This window comes from Canis lupus, chromosome 4 (genome assembly GCF_048164855.1).
Source record: "Canis lupus baileyi chromosome 4, mCanLup2.hap1, whole genome shotgun sequence".
Classification (NCBI taxonomy): domain Eukaryota; kingdom Metazoa; phylum Chordata; class Mammalia; order Carnivora; family Canidae; genus Canis; species Canis lupus.
In genome coordinates, this window is record NC_132841.1 from 74,735,795 (window position 1) to 74,747,839 (window position 12,045).

Sequence of the window (12,045 nt, forward strand, 5' to 3'; positions counted from 1 at the left end):
ACACTGGGATGGTTTAAGGCTTCTCAGGTAACTTCCAAGCACAGCCAAGATTGGGAATCAATGGCATAGAGCAAGATGCTGCTGGAGATTTTGATGGGGCTGGAGGAGAAGCATAGGAGGAAGATATTTGGGTACCTTAGAAGTAGGGATGATAGACTGGTACAAAAAGAGAGAACAGAGAAGAGGAAGAGCACAGAAGAGACAGCTGACTGAAGGAAAGACAGGCTTCTCAGATCTCACTTTTGCCTAGATGAGTTCAGGGAGAAAGCTTCCTTCCATTTTAACCCACTCAGTTATGATTCCCAGGAATCATATACCACCTGATGCCAGGAGGTGAAGACATCAGAAACTGAAAGAGATCTACAGCTTGAGATCGTCCTTGGCTGGTTTAGCCTTACACCTGGACAAGCCAAGAGCAGATAGTTGTCCAAATTGCTAGTTGCAAAAGAGACCATGTTTAGTGTAAAGGGATTTTTAAAATAAAGAATTACATAAAATACATATTGAAAGCCCCCTCCTTAATCTCCCACCTTACCTGATTGTTTATTTTTACAAATTTTGTATGCATGTTGATACTTGCATGTGTGTATCCATACACATATATTTGTACACATATATACATCTGTGTATACCTGCACTCAGAGCCTAGTGTATCTGTGTGTGTGTATAGGTATGTGTGTGTGTGTGTTTTGTAGTTGTCAGAAATAGGTTGGATTATGCTGCGGTAACAAATAACCCCGAACCCAACTGACCACAACAGAAGTTTATTTCTCATTCTCATGCTATATGATATTGACCAGGGGATCTGCTCTTCATAGTCATCCCAGAATCCAAGTGGCCGGAGGCTTGATCGCAACAAATACTTTCAAGAAAACTCGGGAGAGGGAAGATTGCTCTGAAGTACATGCTGGTATGTAAATGCTGTGGCCTGGAAGTGACATATGTCATGTATGCTCACAACTCCTTGGCCATACTAGACCTGTGGCCCCACAGGGGGGTCAGGAAATTCAGCTTTCCACGTGCCTGGAAAGAGAGGAGTACTGGATATCAGCGAGCCACACCGTTACTACAGGTGTGTGTAACCACTATGTAGCTATATGCACATAAATAATTTTAAGATAAAAATATATATAGAAATTAATGTATGTATATCACTAATAAAGAGAATGGAGCCATACCGCTCACTGATTTGGTGTTTTTTCATGCAGCAATATACCTCGACATCTTTCCATGTCAGTATATAAAAATCTTGTCTCTTCTAAAGTTGGCACAGTGGTGTGTTCATTCCATTTACTTTTTCATGAATCCAGGCTGTCATTTGCCAGGCTCCACACCGGGTGCAGGAGTGAATAGGACAGACATTGCAGCCATGCTCTACTGGCACATTCTGTGTAGCTACCACGTAGCATATCCACTGTAGTCTGTTGTGCTATTGATGTCTTTATTGATGGGACACTTAGATGTTACAAATAATGCTGTAGGCAACATCATGGTACCTCTACCTTTGAGCACTTGTGTAAGTTTTTCTCTTGCACCAACAGTGGAGAAAATGTTGTGGGTCCTGGGGGTTCTCTGTGTGCTCAAGAAGGTTCTATTTGTCATAATGGAGCTATCCCCAGGATTCTAGTCCGGAGTGTGGTACTCCAGATGAAGTTTCTAGATGTTTTTCCTGGGCTTTGTTGCTGTTGTTTCTCTGGCATTTCATCGTTATTGAGGCAGTTGGCCTAAGGTTCTTGGTTCCTTCATTCTCTTCAGCCTTTACTTGAATCAGTCGGGGCAGCCAGGGCAAACTTGAGAGCCCTCCTTATTTGGGCTGAAGCAGCTCTTACTGACCTTGAGGGAGACGAACATTGTGCACTCCCTCTGGCCCCCTCATCCCAGCCCCCCTACCTCTACACTAGAAATATCAGCCAGGAGCTTTAGAAGTTTGTGCATATGGTGCTTGCTTTAGGACCAGAAATAGAGAAAATTCTTCCCAACTTTCCTGTGTTGTGCATTTAGTTTCCAAATAAAATCCAGACGTTGCTGTACATGGAAGTGTGTTGTTGTGATAGCTGCTTGAAAGTACCACACTTTTCTTTCTTTCTTTCTTTCTTTCTTTCTTTCTTTCTTTCTTTCTTTCTTTCTTTCTTTCTTTCTTTCTTTCTTTCTTTCTTCTTTTTTTTTTAGTACCACACTTTTCAAGCATCTTTTTTGAACGTTTAGAACTTTGTAATGACTAAAAGAAATGTAAATCATGGCCTCTCTGGAAGGAAATGGACATGGTCAGGCAGTTGTCCATTTAAGAATATTTCAAGCCACAGGGAGGCTATTTTTGGAGCAAATTCCTTACAGGTGACAGCTCAAGATGTGATTCGTCGAGTTGGAGAGTGCACTGCCTCCTTGCTCTTCCCTCAAGCTCTGGAGCCTGATATTTCTCCCACTGGCCCCTTTTAGAGACTGAGGACGCTGCTCAGGTGTGTGTGTGGGCCTCAGTTGCCTGCCAGGCCAGAGGCTGCTGAAACACACATCTGTTGTGGCTGCTGCTGCTCCTTCTGCTACCCATGTGCTGCCCACAGTGGCAGATCCAGAGGAAAACGGAGCATAGGAAGGATGTCAGCTAGACTGTTGGCTGCTCCCTACACACTGCTGTCTCCAGTGCCAGTGGACCTGCCATATCTGATTTACTTAATTGAGTGGCTGTACTAGAAAGAGGAAAGGCAGTACAGCAGGGTGAGCATCCCCTCCTGCACCAGGATGGAGCCAAAGAAACCAGAATCTTTCCAGGCTTTTCCCCATTCACCAGGCCAACGCTGTCTTGCTTGCTCCTGTGCCCTTGATTCTACTCTTTTTAAATAATGAAGATGCTCAAAGGAGAAAGTGGAGTCTCTTCTCTTATGGGAATTTTTCTTTGACTCCTCTGAAGACACTTACATGTCTTTCCTTGAACTTTCTTTTATTTTCTTTTTTAAGATTTTATTTATTTATTCACGAGAGACACACAGAGAGAGGCAGAGACACAGGCAGAGGGAGAAGCAGACTCCATGCAGAGAGCCTGACCTGGGACTCGATCCCGGGACCGGGATCACGCCCTGAGCCAAAGGCAGATGCTCACTGCTGAGCCACCCAGGTGTCCCTCCTTCAAACTTTCCAAAGTCTGTGACACATCCTGACATGTGTTTGTGTGTGCTATCTATCCATCCATCCTCATGTATAATGCATTTGTTATGACTCCTTGAGTTGGAAGTCAGAGGGAAAGCAAGTGCATTGTGCATTGAGCTAGAGAATGACTGTGCTTGGCTGAAGGATCATCTGGTCAACTCCTCCCCCTGATTATGAGGATTGAGTTTATTGAAGACAACTAAGGCTGATGATGTATTAGCATTTTTCCACACTAATCTTTCACTTTTCTGACTGTTCCTTCTCCTTCAATCAATCCCAAATGTTTCTTCTTCTCTGCCATGTCTTTCTCTGGGCCTTCAATCCAGCTGTTCCTCTTGTTTCATATTTCTCCTTCCCCACTTTAAAAATTCTATCCTTCCTTCAAGGTTCCTTCTGAGTTTCACCCCCTGCCCCACCCCAAGAGGCCTAACATTGTTGATTTTGTCCCATGTAAGCATAAACATATAAACATTATTGATGCCTAATAATGTAGCACTCCATGATTGGTCTTGGTCAGTTTTTATTTTTTATTTTTTATTTTTTTAATTTTTTTTTATTTATTTATGATAGTCACAGAGAGAGAGAGAGAGAGAGAGAGAGAGAGAGAGGCAGAGACACAGGCAGATGGAGAAGCAGGCTCCATGCACCGGGAGCCCGACGTGAGATTCGATCCCGGGTCTCCAGGATCGCGCCCTGGGCCAAAGACAGGTGCCAAACTGCTGCACCACCCAAGGATCCCTTGGTCAGTTTTTATAGGTGTCTTTTCTCTCTACTAGTCAAAGGGTCAGGTTGTATCTACTCCCTCTATGGTAGAGCCCAAGATCATGCAATAAACAGTAATTGCTGGTACTATCTTGCTGAGAGTACCAGACTTTGAGATTCACTTAGAAAAGAGCCCAGTTTGGAAATTTATATATAAATAAATAATATAATATATTATAAATATATTATTATATTATACATAATATATATAATATATATATGATAATAAATTCAGTTGTGGACATCAGAATCAGGTTCAGGATCTCACACTTTTCAGTACTCTATGCTGCCCAGGCCCTTTTCTTTGTGTAGTTTAAGATTTTAAAACTCCTGATCATGCCTGTGGGTTATTTCTTTTCTTCTTTTATTCTGTGGGTTATTTCAACCCAGTATCTTGTAGAAAGATAACTTTTGCAGGAAGCCAGAGGCCGTGTGCCAGCTGTACTGCTGTGCACATGAGAAGCTGTGGTCAGGTGGGCAAGAGGATCAGGGACAGAGCATAAGCCAGAGGCATTGGCCTCCATCTCCTGAAATGCTTTCAGATCTGGACATGGTTTGCTTTCATCATGAGTGTCTGAGCTCACACTTTACAATGGAGAGATTGTAATCACCAAGTAGCCTCTGATAAATGTTAGTATCATGGGATGCCTGGGTGGCTTATGGTTGAGCATCTGCCTTTGGCCCAGGGCGTGATCCTGGAGTCCTGGGATCTAATACGACATCAGGCTCTCTGCATGGAGACTGCTTCTCCCTCTGCCTATGGCCCTGCCTCTTTCTTTCTGTGTCTTTCATGAGTAAATAAATAAAATCTTTTTAAAAAATGTTAGTATCACTAGATGTGGGAGACAGATGTCAGGGACACCTCCAGGTATGATGCAGCAGGAAGAACACAGTATGACCTGTGGGGTGCTTTGATGGCTCAGTTGGTTAAGCATCTGCCATCGGCTAGGGTCATGATCTCAGGGTCCTGGGTTTGGAGCCCTGAATTGGCTCCCTGCTCAGTAGAGAGCCTGCTTCTCCCTCTGCCCCTTTCTCCACTCATGCACAATCTCTCTCTCTCTCTCTTTCTCTCAGATAAGTAAATAAAATCTAAAAGAACACAGCACAACCTATGAAGTATTCCTGTTTATAGGAATAATTCTTTCATATGTCTATAAAGGAAGCTGATATCTACTGTTTATCCAGATATGTATCAATATGCATATACACATCTGTACATGGAGCTAGAAACTTGATTTGATCCAAATACATGTGTATACATAGGTACATATATATACTTACACACAGACATGTATATATGTATACACAAGCATGCCACAAACCTGAATCTAATCAATCTAGTTAACCAGTTTATAGGAAAACAGGATTAAGGAAAACCACAGGGGGTAAAAAAAGAAAACCACAGGGAAGCAAACAGATTCAGAATGTGGAACATCCTATAGAATAATAGACCTGGTTTCTGCACCCAGCGAATGGCAGAGGGGAAAGGTGGGTGGGCCTGCAGTAGGATAAAACAGAAGAGACAAAACAACCAAATGCCAAGTGTGGAATTTCTCTGCACCACATTTGAAAAGATGAACTGTAAAGAGACCATTTTTGAGCGAATTGCAATTTTGTCAAAAATTGGGAGATTAGGGCAGCCTGAGTGGCTCAGCCGTTTAGCACTGCCTTCAGCCCAAGGTGTGATCCTGGAGACCCGGGATCGAGTCCCTTGTCGGGCTCCCTGCATGGAGCCTGCTTCTCCCTCTGCCTCTCTCTCTCCCTCTATCTGTGTGTGTGTCTCTCATGAATAAATAAAATCTTTATAAAAAAATTGGGAGATTATTATAATTTTTTTTTACCCTTGGTAGGTGTGATAAAGGCATAGTGCTTATGCTTGAAAATGTCCATAATTAAAAAAAAAAAAAAGAAAATGTCCATAAGTTTATAAGATTCATAGTGTGGTTTTGGTGTGAAATGACATGGTGCTGAGATTTGCTTGCAAATCCTGCAGCCGCGAGCTCGGCCCTGCGGTCAGCTGCAGGGGAGGCCCGAGGACAGGCCAGTCAGAGGGCGGAGGCTGCAAAGCCAGCGGAGCTGCACGGCCGGAGCATGGACTTCCCCTGGAGTCTGTCAGTCAGTCAGGAGCACCGAGAGATTTCAAGGTAGAGGGAAGCCAAGCACAGGCGTGAAATGCCAGCGACAGGGCGTCGGGAGGCTTGCTACTGGCACGTGCATCGTTTCTTTTCAGGCCGCTGGGACTGTGGCCCACATGCCACCCGGGCCACCGCGGCTCCCTCCCCGTGAGGGCTTCCCTGCTTCCCTGCGGGAGGCCCGGGGACCCCCTTAGGGCCCCAGAAGCCGCCCTGGGCTCTTTCTGCCCGAGTAAAGGCGAGATGGCAAGGGCAGCTCCGGGCCTGCCTCCGTCGGGGCCTGGCCCGGCCTCGGCCCGGGGACGAGCGTGTGGCAGTGCCAGCCGCGGCTTGGTTGGCTCAGGGTCTGGGTCCACAGTGCACGACGTCCCCGCGGGGCACGTCCCCCTGCTCGGCCCATGTGGCCTTTCTATACCGCAGGGAACGCACACGATGGGCACAACCTACTGAACCTCCCACGTGCCCATAGATCCCGGCTGTCTCCTTACAGAGCCCACGCTTCTGTGCTTCTGCTATGGGACTCGCGTGATCCTGAATGAGCGCGTGTGTGCGTGTGTGACTTCTGTGCCCTGAATCATGTTTGCAGTGAGCTGGCTTTTCCCTCTTTGAGAGCAGGACTTTGCAGTGAAGAAGCTCCTGGCCGAGTGCCGTGGAAACAGTCTGAGGATTCGGAGGAAACTGGGTTGCTGGATCTGTAGGATGGAGTGGGGACACCGCAGGGGCCTTGGGCCTTGGGCACTGAAGTGTTCCGCAAATGTCAAGTGGGGCTCTCTCGTATTGGTGTGCGTAGGTGAGAGACACCTGCTCCTCTTAAATAGCCCTTCCCTTCCTTTAAGGCCGTAATGCAAGGATCATCTCACAGCTGGAGAAGTTCAGAATAGCTGCCTGGTGCACCTGCTTCTGGTTTGTCTCCCAATCATGCCCCATTTGTCTCCCCGCCACCTCACCTGGATGCGCTGGAAAGTGCAATCCCACGAACTATCAAGTAGAGAAAGACAACATCTGCTTTTTTGTGTACACCTCTGCCGGGTATATTGTAGATTCCTACTTTTCCTTCCTGCCTTCCCTTCCTCCTTCCCTTCCTTCCACTCTTTCCCTCCCTCTTCCTCCCTCCTTGGTACATTTTCATACCATTCCAGTGAGTCATTAGGAAATCTAATACATTTATGACCTTGGATATGCAGTTATTTATTGGCTAGATTGGGAGAGAGAGTGAGAGGGAGAGAGAGAGAGCTCCAGACCTCTCCCAGTGTTGCTTGATTGTTTTGGCTGCAGGTTCGTTATTCCAGGGTCTGTTAAGTCTCTTGAGTGATAGGAGTCACTGCGGCTGTTCAGAGGAGCCACCCCCGGGCAGGTGTCTGTCCCAGAACAGATTGCAGTGCGATCAAGGCAGGGACAGGGGCGCCCATCTGTTCTGGAATTAATTGGCATCCTTATGGGATCATCTTGATTAAGGGTGACCAAGGGTCACCATTTCCGTCCCATTGAGTGAGGCTGGGAGCTCCTTGGTGGCAGGGACTGTGTTCTATTTGTTGTTGTGCCCAAGATTGCGAATCTGAGAAACCACCAAGGAGCCGACACCAGTGCAAATACACTAGGGTTTATTTACCAGCTCGAGCTTGGGTCCAAGTATACTCCATACAGCAGAGCAGAGGCTTGGACCCCGAAGTGGGTTACAGCTGGGTTTTTTATGGGCTGGTCTAGGGGATTTTTAGAAGGGGTGGAGGAATTTTTTCCATTCCAATATGGGGGAAAGGGTGGGGGAGTTTCTTAAGATCTGATATGGGATTCTCTGCCGAGGGCATTCTGAGCTTTAATGTCTCTCCGATAGAGGATTCCCTGCTTAGGACATTCTGCAGTTTTTCCTGTAAAGTTCAGCTCTTATTCCCAGGGACCTAAAATGGCTGTACTTGTGCTAATGCTAAACTTGAGGTGGAATGGCCTTAATTTTTCTTGGCCTCCACATTTGTCTTCAGTTGTTTGGCACTGAAACACTCCCTTGCACATGGTAGGTGCTCAGTGTCTGTTTAATTCATGTTGAAGAGTCAGGAGAAAACAGCACTGTTCCCTGTCCTGCTTCCCTGTGCCTCTAAGTATCTGGAGAAAACTCACTCCCTTTTTTATAGGGGAGACTCTTATGTGAGCCCACACAATGATGCAGTATTGATTCCTAGGAGCAGTCATGCCTGAGGGTTCCCCCGGGACTGAGATGTGGAAGGAGCAAGGATGTGGGCGGCTGGGATGGGAACCAGGAGACAGGCCTTCCTAAGAATGGGTCACAATCCACAAGTGCTAGCAATGGTAGGAGTTCCAGGCAATTCACTAGATAGATTTAGGGACCTTGCTGACATGTGTAATGCTGGCTGCAACCCTTCAGTGGACGGTTACCTTAATTTTATTGAAGTCCCCATGATCCCTCTGCTACAAATCTGTCCTTTTTCAAAAAATTAGGAATCTTTAGCCTTTATTTCTAGCAACCTGATTTTTTTTTTTTTGTCAATCTGTCAGTCAGTAAAATCAAACAGTAGGAGGTGACTGCCAATGCTGATTTTTAAATGTTTCCTATGTTCTCCCAAGGATGGGAGACTCCTCCTGCCTAAGGAATGACAAGATGTTTCAAAGAAAAAGACATTACTTTTAACTGAATTGAAAAGGCCTAAAGTGCTTTTCAGCCATAGAGGACCACACCGAGGCATAAAGTCAGCAGATTATTTCATGGTTAATGTGTGTAATGGTTGTGATTAGGTCATAATCATAATGAAATGGTTGGCCTTTTTAGGTGTTGAGCTAAGAAGGATCCCTTTCAGTGAACCAGAATCGCTACAAAGGTGGAGGAATTGGGAATTTTAATTGTTGATTTAATTCATTAGGATCAAATGGGTGTTTGCAATCCCTGGTGTCTGGTACTGGCAGTGGACTGCATAGATATGATGGAAAGAGGGTCAGAAAATGGGTCTTCCCAGAGTCCTGTTAATCCCACTGTGCCCTGCCACAATGCTGAAGGTTTCTGGCATTGTAGACCACGGGCAGTGTGTCTTAAACTTGTCTGATCACAAGAATCAGTCATTTTGCTTATTGAAAACATGGATTCCTGGGACCCAGTCTGGTCAAGAGGAGGGTCTCAGGAGTATGTGTGTGTGCGGTAATGCATATCAGAATTGCCTGAGTTGGGGATCCCTCGGTGGCTCAGCGGTTTAGCGCTTGCCTTTGGCCCAGGGCACAATCCTGGAGACCCAGGATCGAGTCCCATGTCGGACTCCCTGCATGGATCCTGCTTCTCCCTCCTCCTGTGTCTCTGCCTCTCTCTCTCTCTCTCTCTCTATGTCTATCATAAATAAATAAATAAATAAATAAATAAATAAATAAATAAATAAATAAATCTTTTAAAAAAAGAGAATTGCCTGTAGTCATCACTCATTTGCAAACTGTATAGATTTCCCCATAATAGATGATGATATTCTTTGATTTCTGGTATTAAACTGTACAGAGGAATAAATATGTGTATTTAGAAGAAACCTGCTTAAGTATTAATGTGCTGCTTCCTGTCTTCCTCCCCTGCCCCGCCACCACCACCTACCCTCATTGGAGAACCACTGACCCAGAAGAATGGATATTTTTTTTAGGAAATGTTTCTCAATAGCTTTTCAAGGTATCATTTGCATACCATCAAATGCAAATCAAACGCAAATGTTAATTGTATATACAATTCAGTGATTTTTGAGTAAACTTAGCAATTGTGGGATCATCACCACAATACATTTTTTAGAATATTTCTATCACCCCAAAAAGTTCACTCATGCCTATTTGCAGGCAGTTCCCTTTCCCAGCCTGGCCCCAGGCAAAAAAGTATTCTGTCTCTCAAGATTTGCATTTTAAAGAAATTTCATGTAATGGAATCATGCAAGATGCAATCTTTTGTGTCTGGCGTCTCTCACTTTGCATAATATCTTTGAGGTTCATCTGTGTTGTTGCGTATATTAGTGGCTCATTCTTTTTATTGCTGAACAGTGTTCCATTGTATTGATATAGTTTGTTTATCCATTGACTAGTTGATGGATATTTGGATTATTGCCAGCTTTGACCTCCAGCTTTCAGCTACTTTAAATGATGTTGCTGTGAATATTGCATACAAGTCCTGGGTGACTCCATGCTTTCATTTCTCTTGAGTAGATACCTGAGAGTGGAATTGTTTGGTTATATGAAGAGTATATGTTTAGTCTTTTGGAAAACTGCCAGTTTTCCCAAATAACTTTGCTATTTTACATTCCTACCAGCAATATACGAGTGTTGTAATTTCTCCAAGTCTTAGCCAACACTTGGCATTGCTAGTCTTTGAGATTATAACCATTCAAATGGGTATGTATGCTGTATAATTATGGTTTTAATTTGCATTCCCCTAATAATTAATGGAGTTGAACATCTTTTTGGAAGCTCGGTGGCAAGTAATATCTTTTTTTTTTTTTTTTTTTAAAGATTTATTTAGGTGGCTCAGCTGTTTAGCGCCGCCTTCAGCCCAGGGCCTGATCCTGGAGACCCTGGATCGAGTCCCATCATGGTGCCTGCTTCTCCCTCTGCCTGTGTGTCTGCCTCTGTGTGTGTGTGTGTGTGTGTGTGTGTGTGTCTCATGAATAAATAAATAAAATCTTAAAAAAAACAAAATAAAAAATAAAATTTTATTTGAGAGAGAGCGCGTGCGTGAAATGAGGGACAGAGGAAGAGAGAAACCTTAGTTGACTCTGTGCTGAGTATGGAGCCTGACATGAGGCTCAATCTCAAGATCACGACCTGAGCTAAAACCAGAGTCAGACACTTAACTGACTGAGCCACCCAGGGGCTCCAAGTCAATCGTTATATTAAAGTGTCTGTTTAAATATTTCTGCCCATTTTGTAATTGGTTTGTCTTCTTATTGAATTGCAAGAATATACTGAAAACAAGTCTTCTATCAGATACATGTTTTGCAAATATTTTCTCCCTCCCTGTTTGTCATGTCATTTCTTTTTCTAAAAGATCTTTTGAAGAGAAAAAATGTTAATTTTGCTGAAGTTCATTTTATTAATTTTTCTCTTATGTGTTGTGTTTTGGTGTCATACGTAAGAATTTTTTTGCCTTATCCAAGGTTGCAATGATTTAAAGAAAAAAAAAAGCTTTAGCCCTTGCATTTAGGCTTATGATCCATTTTGAATTAAACTTTGTATATGGTGTGAGGTAAGTACCATCTTTATTCTTTTCCATGTGGATATCCAATTGTCTCAGCTCCATTTCCTTTCCCCTTTTCCCTGTCGTGTCCCATTAAATTGCCTTGGTTACTTCACTAAAAATTAATTGACTTAAGAGTAAGGGTTAATTTCTGAGCTCTCACTTCTCTTCCATTGATGTATATATATATATCTTTCCTTACACCAATACCACACTGTCTTGATTATGGTAGTTTACAGTAAGTTTTGAAATTAGGTAGTAAATTTCTAACCTTGTTCTTCTTTATAAAATTTATTTTGGCTACTCTAGGTATTTTTCATTTCAACATAAATTTTAAGATCAACTGATAATTTTCTACAAAAAAAAAAGGCATCCAGAATTTTGATAGGGATTGTGTTTTATCTATAGATCAGTTTGGGGAGAATTTCTCAAAACTGTGTTTTCAGTCCTTGAACATGGTATTGTCTCTTCAAGTATTTAGAAATTCTTTAATTTTGTGATGTTTTATAGATTTCAGGGTATAAATATTGCACACGTATTTAAAAATTGACTTGTAATTTTTCTATTCTTTTTGATTGTGTTTGCTAACTTTAATATCCTAGTAATACTGACTTCAGGAAAAGGTGGGAGATTTTACCTTCTATGTTGCTTTCTGAAAGAGTTTGTATAGGATTGGTATTATTTCTTAAGTACTTGATAGAATTTACCAGGGAGGTCATTGGGTTTAAACTTTTCTTGGTGGAAAATTTTTAACTACTAAGTCAAGCTTTAAAAAAATTTTATTTGTTGCATATGTGAATTGAGACTGTCCAT

The 12,045-nt window shown here is 43.2% G+C and overlaps 1 protein-coding gene and 1 long non-coding RNA gene across 4 annotated transcripts in view; one reads left to right on the plus strand and one right to left on the minus strand.

The window, feature by feature from the left end:
• ADAMTS12 (ADAM metallopeptidase with thrombospondin type 1 motif 12) overlaps positions 1-12,045 on the plus strand; it is a 255,697-nt gene that overhangs the window by 73,439 nt on the left and 170,213 nt on the right. The window lies entirely within an intron of this gene.
• On the minus strand, positions 749-1,675 carry LOC140632682 (uncharacterized). The gene is made up of 2 exons (XR_012030323.1): positions 1,179-1,675; positions 749-1,023 (listed from the first exon to the last, which is right to left on the minus strand). It is a non-coding gene; the product is annotated as an uncharacterized lncRNA (long non-coding RNA).